Here is an 11,363-nt window from a genome sequence, read left to right as displayed (position 1 = left end):
CTCCCACAACAGAGTATAAATAAGCCAACCTGACTTAGTCCCCATGTGGACATAGCTGCAACCTTATCCCAACAAGGAGATCAGCCCCTCCCCCCACCCGACACACAAACACACACAACACACAGACACACCCTTGAGCAATACAAACAATGCTCAGAAACAGCCCATCTAAGGCCCTGATGGTGTCTTCCTTGAGTGCTTCATTGCCTGCCTGATGAGGACCTTCAGCATCTCCTGGGCGTGGAGAAGAGTCCTTCTGCATTTCACCTTCCTATCCAAGCCACACCAGTTCTGGATGTTCCTCTCCTCCCTGACCTAAGGCAGAAAAAGGAGGAGGGCAGGGGTAGGCAACCTGGGCTCTTTTGTGACTCCCAGAATTCCTGAGCCAGCTGTTGAAGTCCAGGACTCATAAAAGAGCCAAGGTTGCCTAGCCCTGCTCTAGGGTCAGTAAAGGCCAGGCCCTCTTCTGCTGAGCTGCCCTCCAGTTGGCTTCAAGCACACGTCTTTGGCAGCGAGACGGGCATGGCTTATCCTGATCTGGCTGATCAGAAAAACTTCCCAGTCTAGGCTACAGCACTGGGATTCAACACTGGCTTAACCTCAAAAAACCCGCACCACATCTGACCCCGTTGGGATGTTTTCCTTCTGAGTCGTGTTTAGATGACCTTAACAATTACAAATAATTTGACTTAAATATTGGTTTCTATGGAGTCTAGAATAACTCAAAAATTAATGAGGAAATCTAACAAACAAATGCAGTTAGTGTACAGATTATCAAGTGGCCAGATTGTCCTCCCTCCTTCTCAACAAGATGTCTTAATCAGGGCTTTTCAACCACTGGTACAGGTGCAACCCGTGGTACATTGGCACCTGGCAGGTGGTATGCAACCATCCTAGAAAAGTGGTAGCAGGGGAGGGGAATGAGCTGAACAGGTGGCAGCACCGCACAAGCCTGAGCGAGGGACAGTTGGAGCTGCAGGGCTGTCAGGGCTCAGGGGAAGCGCCAGGATCAGCGCCAGGCTCCAGCTGGAGCTCGACACTGATCCTGGTGCTTCTGCTAAGCCCAAAAGAAGTGCCGATCAGCTGGAATGTTGCAGCATCTCCAGGGTCTTGTGATTTACATTCAGATGCTTGGCAACTGATTCATATTTATGACGGTCACAGTGTCCCAGGGCCATGTGAAGTTACCAAAACCTGCTGCAACCACGCAGCAGACAGGGGGGGAATAAAAACCAAACACCTCCCCACCCCACCCCTATTGCCAATCCTCAACAGAAATGCTCACAATGAAAACCTCGGACAGGAGAAAGAGCGCCGCCAGGTGGGCAGGCAGGTGTCTTGCTCGGCTGTGGCTTGGGGGGCATTTTTTTCAGTGCCAATGTAACTTCGAAGAGTCACCAAGCGAACTGTTGTAAGTCGAGGACTACCTGTACTTCATCACTTTTTTCCCTTTTTTTTGTTCATCAAGTTTTTGACACCTTGCTAGGCGACTGGTGGTACTCGGATGTTGCCATATCCTAAAAGTGGTACAGTGGGTGAAAAGGTTGAAAAGCCCTGGTCTTAATAACTTTTAAACAGTCACTGGAAAGAAAAGGGTTCAAACCAGGATCGGTCTTGAAGCTCTCCCAGTATCTCCTCTATCTCCTCTCCTATACCCCAAAGTGTGGGTGATTTTTAAGTCTCACCTGTTTACTGTTTTCCCAGGGCTGGGATTTCACTTAAGGCCTCTTTCTTGCACTGTCTTCTCTCCCCTCCCTCTCTGCAAAATCAATCTGTTTTGTGTACAGTATATATTTTTGCACCATGTTTTGTCGTGCATCAAAACAACAGGAGTTTCGCATGTTTACATCCTACTCTCCTCTTTAGATACTTCTAACCAAACGTGAATTAATACCTTCCGGCTGTTTACAAGAGAGCAAACGCATAAGAAGATTCGACGAACTGAAGCCAGTTTCACGGGAAAAGCGAGTTCTAACATGCTGGGCTGCAGCGCCACCGTGTGGGAAGAGAGCAAAGTGAAGGGGGAAAGCGCTGGCATTCGAAAACTTGGACAGGTTTTTTTTTTTTTCAATTTGCTAAAAGTTGCTTTTATGAGAAACTCGTGCATTTCTAAATTGTTTTATGAAAGACATAAAACACGATTTTACGGTGTTTTTTTCATAAAACACTTTTTTTTTAAAAAAAATGAAAAACACGTGTCTTTCGCAACCCCTCACAAGGAAAAACTCCCCAAAGGATTCGGCATCCCTTGAACTCTAAACGCGCCGGCTACATAATTCGGGGGAGACGGAGCGGCCCGGCAAAGGGAAAACGGGGTATTTCCAGCAACGGGAACGCAGGTCGGTCGCCTCGACGCTCCAGGCGGAGCCGCTTGGCTTACGAAGCGGCGGCCCGTTGGCAGAGAAAGCCGCCCGCCCAGCCAGCCCGAGCCAGAGAGCCGCAGAGGAGGCGGGCCGGGCGTCCGGGGAAGCGCGGGCCAGTTTCAGGGACGGCCAGAAGCACCTCGCCGCGCAGCTTCTTCTGCCGGGGCCGCCACAGGTGGCGGGGGCCGGGATTCCCCCCCCCAACTCCTCCCTCGGCCGCCTCAGACCGGCGAGCTGGCGGGACTTCCTCGGGCCGGACGGCGGGGCAGCTTCTCTCGGGGCTCCGGGTCCAGCTCCGGCCCTCGCCCTGCCAGCCGGGCTGCGAGGAGGGGCCGCCCGACGACAGCCCCTCGCGGGGTCGCCCGCGCCGCCGGACCGGGGAAGCGCCCCGCGAGGAACTCCGTCCGTCCCGTCCCGTCCCGCCGCCAGGCTCCGCAGAGGCGCAAAGGGGCACCGGCGGGCAGAGGCCGGGCGTGGCGAGCCCTCCTCCCTCCGGAGCTGCCAGAGGCGTCGCTGCGCCGCCTGCCCGCTCGCCGAGCGGCCGTCGGAGCCCGGAGCGACGCGGCTCCCCCGAGCGGGCGGGCGGGCGAAGGGCGGCCCCCGGCTCCCTCCCCTCTTTATCCCGGAGGATCGCGGGCCGCGGCTCACCTGGTCTGCACCCGAGGCCATGGCCGCCGGGAAGACCCGCCGGGACCCCCGAGGAGCGGAGCCGCTCCCGCCTGCCCGGCCCGCGGACCCACAGGTGGCGACGGCGGCGAAGGCAGCGGCGACCTCCGAGCGGCCGCGAGCAACCGGCAGATGCCAGCCAGGCGCCCCGCCCGAAATCGGGGGGGGGGAGGCGTGGCGTGGCTGGCCCTGCCCGGGGAGTCCTGGCCGGGCCGCCAGCCGGGCGCCCGTGGGCAGCCCCTCCGGCCTCGGAAGGAGGGCAGGGCGGGCCGGGCCGGGCTGAAGGGTCCCGGGGGCGGGCAGCGGGTGGGCAAAGCCGCTTGGCCCGGGCGGTTCCCAACTGCGGCTCCCCTGATTAAAGCCCTGGGGGGGCAAGGGGGGGTGAACCGGCTCGGCTCCCGGCCCTCCGTCGCCCGCCACATGACCTGGATGAACGAGAACCTCCGTAGGCATCAAAGCAGAGCCTCTGCCGGTTTACAACCGGTCGAGATTTACTGCCAGAAATGCCGCGGGGTCAGACGGGGCCTTCGGGGCTGAAGGTCGTTTGGCTTCGGTCTTGCAAAGGTGTAACTGCTGCGAGTTCTCTGCGGGGAAGAGAGAGGCTCTCCCCGCTTGGCCCTGGAGAGGCGGCGGTGCCTTTCACGCGGCGCCTGCTTTGTTTGTGGCACCGACACGGGTCGGGTTACCTGCCTAGCTACCCGAGGCAACAAAAGAACCCCCATTGTGTTGGGTTCTGCTGTGCCCAGCTGGGCAAACCCAGCCTTTAGAGGCAGAGAATCGCACCTGCCTTTCATCGGCCACCTGCACCTGGCAGGGAGGGAGAGAGGCGCCCTCCCCCTCCCCCTTTCTCAGGTCGTCCTCCAAGCTGCTCCCCTGAGCGAGAGGGAAGGTGTAGTTTCCCACAAACCACACGCGCACACACACTCAGCTGGGTTCCCACGCGGGAGAGGCAGCTTTTGCAAAGCACAGATTCGTTTTGGGGGTGGGCGCCCATTTTGGCCAGCTTCCAAATGGAGCCATCGCTTTGACGGTTCCTCCAATAGCCTGTCCAGGAAACTGGGAGAAAATGAAAGCCGCCTGAAAGCGTCCTGGATAAGAGGCAAAAGCCCTGCGCAAAACAGGCAAAGCAAACCCGGGAGCTAGAACGGTTACAGCAGTGAAGAAAGAGTGCAAAACGCTTCCTGCATTTCCAATTTGGGTGTGCAGATTCCGGCTGTGTTTGTCTTGTCCCAAAGCGAAGAAGCTGGGAAGGGAAGGTTTGCGAGTCCTTTCCTATCCTGTAAATAAGTCTTCAGCAGCCTCCAAAGCCCCTTCAGTGTGTTTAGAAACAAATAAATATATGCATGCCCGCAACAATATGCCTACGATTGAGGATTCAGACAACTACTGGAGACTCTGTGGGAGTAGGAGACTGCTGGGTGAACCAGGACTTCCCCAGAGCCAGGCAGAATGGAAATGCAGGCCTGAGGAGGGGGGGGGGGGAAGGCGGCAGGGAAAGACTGATTAAAGGCTTGGCCCGGCTTGTAATTGGCACCTGGAAGGACACAGAGATTTGACTGTGAAAGTGTAACCAGGGGAATTCTCTCAGCCTTGCTAAATGTCCCTCCCACTCACCCATCGGCAGACTTGCTGGGGTCAGCAGCCGTCCCACGTCCCTAGGCAGAGATGTTGGGAGAGGCACATGGGCTGCTGCCCTGAGGCCTCTCAGCCAGGTAGGACCAGGCTAGGCGGGCGCCTCATTGAAGGCAACGGTGATAGTGCCAGGGGCCCTGATGGCACCACCAACTTGGCCATTTGCATTATTTCAGGCTGCCTGCGATGACACCCCGAGGCCCTGGTGTCAGCACTAGGGGGTCGCCCTCAACTTAAAAGAGTGCATTTGGGACCAGATTTCTGGCAGTAGGATCCCACGGTGACCACACCCGATTTTATGACCTTTCATTTGTGACAGTCGTTAAGTGAAGCCACACACGTTCAGCCAATGCCGTGGCCGTGACGTGCAGATCTACTCTTTTGAATGGGCGTATTTTGCCTGAAAGGGACGCAGTGGCTCAGTGGGTTAAGATGCTGAGCTTGTCAATCAGAAGGTCAGCAGTTTGGTGGGTCGAATCCCGAGTGCCGCGTAACAGAGTGAGCGCCTGTTACCCGTCCCAGCTTCTGCCAACCTAGCAGTTCGAAAGCACGTAAAAATGCAAGTAGAAAAATAGGGACCACTACGGTGGGAAGGTAAGTGTTCCGTGCGCCTTTGGCATCTAGTCATGCCTGCCACATGACCACGGAGACGTCCTCGGACAAACGTTGGCTCTTCGGCTTTGAAACAGAGATGAGCACCAGCCCCTAGAGTTGGAAACGACTAGCACGCATGTGCAGGGGAAACTTTACCTTTACCTATTTTGCCTGAAATGCGGTCAGGTGAACATTACGGGGCGGGGAAGGTGGCCTGATGACATTTGATGACCACCAGAGGTGCTTTACGGGCTGTCGTAAAGGGTCATTAAGTAACCGGTGGTAGGTCAAGGACTGCCTGTATCGTTTTTTTGTTGCATCGCCCACTTTTACAATAGGTAACTCAGCATTTCCGAAATTAGGCTAACCTGCCATTTGCTTTACCACAGATGGCAGAGCCCCTCCCCACCCCCCACCCCAGGCCTGGTCATCAATCCCAGGGTCCTGGTCGTCTCCTGGGCCAAACCACAGCAGAAGCAAAACCTGCCAGAGAGCAGAGCAGCGCCAACCACACAGGCAGCTCTTTCCCAACTGCTCTCGGCTTGCGCAAGGGAGAAGCCGCCCCTTTGGGCTGCCTGGCTCAGCCTCTCCCTTCCAAGCCTTACCTGCTGCTTCAGCTGGCAGGTGCCTCTCCCTGTCCTGGGCATGCAAAAACGCAGGAACAGGTGGAGATGGAAGTCTCTTCAGAGAGGTGGAAAAAGCAGGCGGGTAATTTCTTCTGCCTTGTCTCTCTAAGGCGGGTAGGCAACCTTGGCTCTTTTATGACTCATGGACTTCCACTCCAGGCGAGGACCTGCACCCTCCTCAGCTGAACATGCTGGATTTCACAGCCCTTCCAGTTTCCCCACCCAGCATAGGGGCTTCGTTTCTAAGAGGAAAAAAAAGCAGGTTCCTTCACCTATGTGGGTGGGAGAGAAGATACCAGCAGCTCTTTTAGCAAAGCCTATCGCCAAGAACTGCCGGAGTAGGGTTTGGGGTGGCAGCCTTGCGCCCAGGCGACACGGAACAAATTCCCTGAACGTGGCTTTTGGTAGCAGGCAGCCTTTTCTGCCCCTCCCTCCCTCCCCCTTCACTAACATTTCCCCTCCATCCAACCCCTTCACTTCCAACGTCTTCGGCTCCCGTCAGCCTCAGCCAGGAGAAGGAAAGCTTAGCTGGAAACTCCTCTGGGAGTCGATCATTTCCCTTCTCATCGTCCATGAAGGAGCTCTGAGAGCTGCTGGGAGCTTCTGTCTTCTGCTAAGCCAGCATAGAAAGAAGAGGGGGAAACGATGCCCTTGCTTTTGTCCTGGTTTCTGCACTGAGGTTTTATTCTTGGAAGCCACCAAGAGTCACCAACGATGAGTTGGGCAGTCATATAGATTTTCTAAATAATAAATCAATGAAAACAATCTTCCCTTTACTACAGTTCCATTCCAGTTTGGGTGTTTCATTACGTTAGAGTTAGAGGCTAAATCCCTTGAGATCAGAATTTTCCATACAAAATGAATCCTCCAATTGCTTATCTAGCTACAACATTGAAAGAAATGTGGAAATAGTTGGACAGGAGGGGTTGCATTTGCATAACCTATAGACATAGCAGCAGCACGTAGATTTATATACCGCTTCACAGTGCTCTATTACAGCCCCCCCCCCCTAAGCGGTTAACGGAGCCAGCATATTTGCCCCCACCAATCTGGGTCCTCATTTTACTGACTTTGGAAGGATGGAAGTCATGAGTATCAAACTCCTGGCACTCAGCTTAGTTAGCCTGCAATACTGCATTCTAACCCCTGTGCCATTAATCATAATCCATGATACCGCTTCTCTTACTGAATGCAACCTATTCTGATTTTGATTATTGGTCATCTCCTCCACACCATTTGCCACCCAACACTTTACCCTTTCAGGGATTATGTTGCAAATACTCCAATGCAGTTAGGTCAATCTATGAGCAACACAAATGGATTTTTTAAAATGGCTTCATTTGGCCAGCCCCCCCCCCCTTTATCTTTGTTCACTATCATGTACAGGAAATTTTCCAAGATTTGTTGGCCAATCTATCCAAATGTAGCATGATACTTTAAAAGGTAAGAGTTACGCAACACCCAGAACTGTTTTACAATAACTCAGCTATAGGGATTGAGCCTCACAACTGCAAAGCAGGAAGTTTCTGAATGCCTCAGTGAGGAATATATTGTGTGATGATGTGGTGCGTGGTGCTCACGCTATGTCAGTTTTCTAGTAATTTTGCAGAAGTTGTGAAATCCTGCTTAATTACATGCCCCGCCTTGCTGCCAAAATGAACCAGCGAATAATAACAAGTTTTACTTCAGTTTTGCCATTGAAGTTGTAAAAATCAAAACACATAACTAAAAAAGGAATAAGCAGTACAACTCTTTGATACAGTACAGTATGTAGCTCATCAAGCCAATTAACTCAGCCAGAGAACCGGGGGGAGGAGGGGGAACTGGATCCCAGTTGGGATCCTGGAGGAAGCTGAAAAACAGCGTTCCACTCCAGTGAAATAGCAAGGAAGGGCCCTGGTCAGTGGCAATGTCCCAAATTTGACTTCCAAAGGCCCTTCCAGTTTCCACCCCAGATTGTCCATCAAGGTGAAGACAGATGGAAATAAAGGGGAAAAAGTCCATAATATCCAGGAAACCTGGAACTGATATATCACTACCTACTCTAGACCAGGGCTTTTCAACCAGTGGTACGGGTACCACCTGTGGTACATTGGCACCTGGCAGGTGGTATGCAAGCATCCTAGAAAAGTGGTATCGGGGGAGGGGAATGAGCTGAACCGGTGGCAGCACCGCACAAGCCTGAGCAAGAGACGGCTGGAGCTGCAGGGCTGTCAGGGCTCAGTGGAAGCGCCAGGATCAGCGCTACTTCGGGGCTGTCAGGGCTCAGCGGAAGCGCCAGGATCCAGCTGGAGCTCGGCGCTGATCCTGGCACTTTTGCTGAGCCCAGAAGAAGCGCCGATCAGCTGGAAAGTTGCAGCATCTCCAGGATCTTGTGACTTACATTCAGACGCTTGGCAACTGATTCATATTTATGACGGTCACAGTGTCCCAGGGTCATGTGAAGTGACCAAAACCTGCTGCAACCACCCAGCAGATGGGGGGGGGGGAATAAAAACCAAACACCCTGCCACCCCCACCCCCCACTGCCAATCCTCAACAGAAATGCTCACAACAATGAAAACCTCGGACAGGAGGAAGAGTGCCGCCGGGCGGGCAGGCAGGTGTCTTGCTCGGCTGTGGCTTGGGGGGCACTTTTTTCAGTGCCGTTATAACTTTGAACAGTCACTAAGCGAACTGTTGTAAATCGAGGACTACCTGTACTTCATCACTTTTTTCCTTTTTTTTTTTTTGGTCATCAAGTTTTTGACACCTTGCTAGGCGACTGGTGGTACTCGGATGTTGCCATATCCTAAAAGTGGTACAATGGGTGAAAAGGTTGAAAAGCCCTGCTCTAGACAAGTCATAGAAGAGTGGTGTTTTCGGAGATAGCCAAAAATGATCCCATTCAGGAATTTTTATTTTTATTTTTGAAACCAAAGTCCTCACTAGTGTCTTTGTGGTAAAGAGGCTTCCCTGCTCCTCACCCATTTTTGTGACAATGGTCTTGAAAACAAAACAAACCAGTAATTCTCCCTGGGTTGATATCTCTACATAGTTTGTCTCTGTGTCTTCTGCCACAGCAAGTGCAATGGACCTGTAAACTCTTTTTTTTTGAACCCGCCCGGTTCAGATTCTTCAATAGGCCATCTTTGCTTAGGCCTCAACATTGTGTAAGAAGCAAAATATACTTTCTGTTTCTTTTACAGAAGCATCATTACTGCAAGGGAATATAATATGCAGATTAGAGACAAGACTACATTGAATCCTGCAGCTGCTGGTGGTCAGAACAAAAGTCCCTTGTGATGGTGAATCCTGGAGGATTCTTGGTCATCAGTAGAAGGACTTTCCTATGTTGGGCTGGTGGCTGATAGGGGAACAAGGTCCACAGTGTTTATGCCTTCAAGAAGTGCCACCACATGGAACCACCACCAAGAACATACCACCACAAGCAGAAAGACCTGGAAAGATTCAGCCTAAAAGCCCGCATCTATACTACAGATTTAAGTCTATGCTTCAGACAAGAACATACATAGATACATACATACATGTTGTTGTTAGTTGCGAAGTCGTGTCTGACCCATTGTAACCCCATGGACAACATTCCTCCAGGCCTTCCTGTCCTCTACCATCTTCTGGAGTCCCTTTAAGCTCATGCCTACTGCTTCAGTGACTCCATCCAGCCACCTCATTCTCTGTCATCCCATTCTTCTATTGCCCTCAATTTTCCCCAGCATTAGGCTCTTCTCCAGTGAGTCCTTCCTTCTCATTAGGTGGCCAAAGTATTTGAGTTTCAACTTCAGGATCTGCCCTTCTAAAGAGCAGTCAGGGTTGATCTCCTCTACGACTGACCGGTTTGATCGCCTTGCAGTCCGAGGGACTCGCAGGAGTCTTCTCCAGCACCACAGTTCAAAGGCCTCCATTCTTTGGCACTCATACATACATACATCCTGCCCTCTACTGGACAACCAGATCAACTGTTCTGTTCTTGTTAATTTCTGTAAAATTGGGTCCGCCTAATCTATATCTGGGGGTCAGTGTGTACAATTAATGGTACATCGCAACTGACATCAACATTGGGTTGCAAGGGTCTGCACCTTGTTTAGAAGTTACTACCTTGAGGGGGGGTGTTAATCCTTCACATTTAGTCCGGAATGTAGAAGTGGGACTGTAAATATGTTTTGCATAAGTTATATTGTTTAATCCTTAAAAGGGGGAGGGGTGTTGTGTATTGGTTTAAAGCATTGTATAACAGTCACTACCAGTATGCATTTGAACTGTAACCCTTTTGGTGGGAGTCCATTATGGTGGGAGATTTAGGTTCAATCTGATTGGTTGGCTGTGTACTCAGAAAGGTATATAAAGAGCGCAAGTATCCCCTAACCCCTCAGTACAGTTTGGTCAACCAAATAAAGAGCTGTTTAACTGTACTCATCTGCCTGGCACCATTCACCCCGAACCAACCCAGTGATGCCCTCGATGTGATGTCCCGTTGCCTGGAAGCAGTACAGATTTGGATGGGAAAGAACAGGCTCCGGCTCAACCCGGCCAAGACTGAATGGCTTTACATACCGGTATCTCATTTAGTCCATGAGGTTCCATCTTTGGTTATGGGAGGAGAGGTGTTACCTCCCGTTGATAGAGCACGCAATCTAGGCGTCCTCCTGGATTCACGACTCAGTTTTGAAGATCATATTGGAGTCGTGGCTAGGGGGGCATTTGCCCAGGTTCACCTGGTACAACAGTTGCGCCCCTTTCTGGACCGAGATGCCCTATGTACAGTCACCCACGCACTCGTTACCTCCCGTATAGACTACTGCAATGCTCTCTACATGGGGCTGCCCTTGAAGACCACCCGGAAGCTTCAACTGGTGCAGAGTGCAGCTGCACGGGTTGTGATGGGAGCACCCCGATACTCCCATATTACACCCCTCCTGCGTGAGCTGCATTGGCTACCGGTTGTCCTCCGGGTGAGATTTAAGGTGCTGGTACTTACCTTTAAAGCCCTACATGGCTTAGGCCCGGGATACTTGCAGGACCATCTGCTGCCGGGAACGACTTCCCATCGCCCAGTACGCTCACACAGAGAAGGCCTCCTCAGGGTACCGTCGGCTAGACAATGACGGCTGGTGACCCCCAGGGGAAGAGCCTTCTCTGTGGGAGCGCCAACCCTATGGAATCAGCTCCCCCCTGAGCTTCGGATGGCCCCAGATCTCCAGTCCTTTCGCCGCGGCCTCAAAACACTCCTTTTCCACCTGGCCGACCTGGACTGACAGGGATTTTAATTATGTTTTTAATTTTTAACTCTAATTTTTAATTTATTTTAATTTATTGTACAGAGGCCTTTAATTTTAATTTTACCTTAACTTCTGCATTTATTATATGTTATTGTTGTTAGCCGCCCTGAGTCCTTCGGGAGATAGAGCGGCATATAAGTCCCAATAATAAATAAATAATAAATAAATAATAAATAAATAAATAAATTCATACTCTTCAGAACCCA

The sequence above is a fragment of the Vipera ursinii genome, assembly GCF_947247035.1.
Source record: "Vipera ursinii genome assembly, chromosome: 5".
NCBI lineage: Eukaryota > Metazoa > Chordata > Lepidosauria > Squamata > Viperidae > Vipera > Vipera ursinii.
This window is presented reverse-complemented; position numbering follows the sequence as displayed.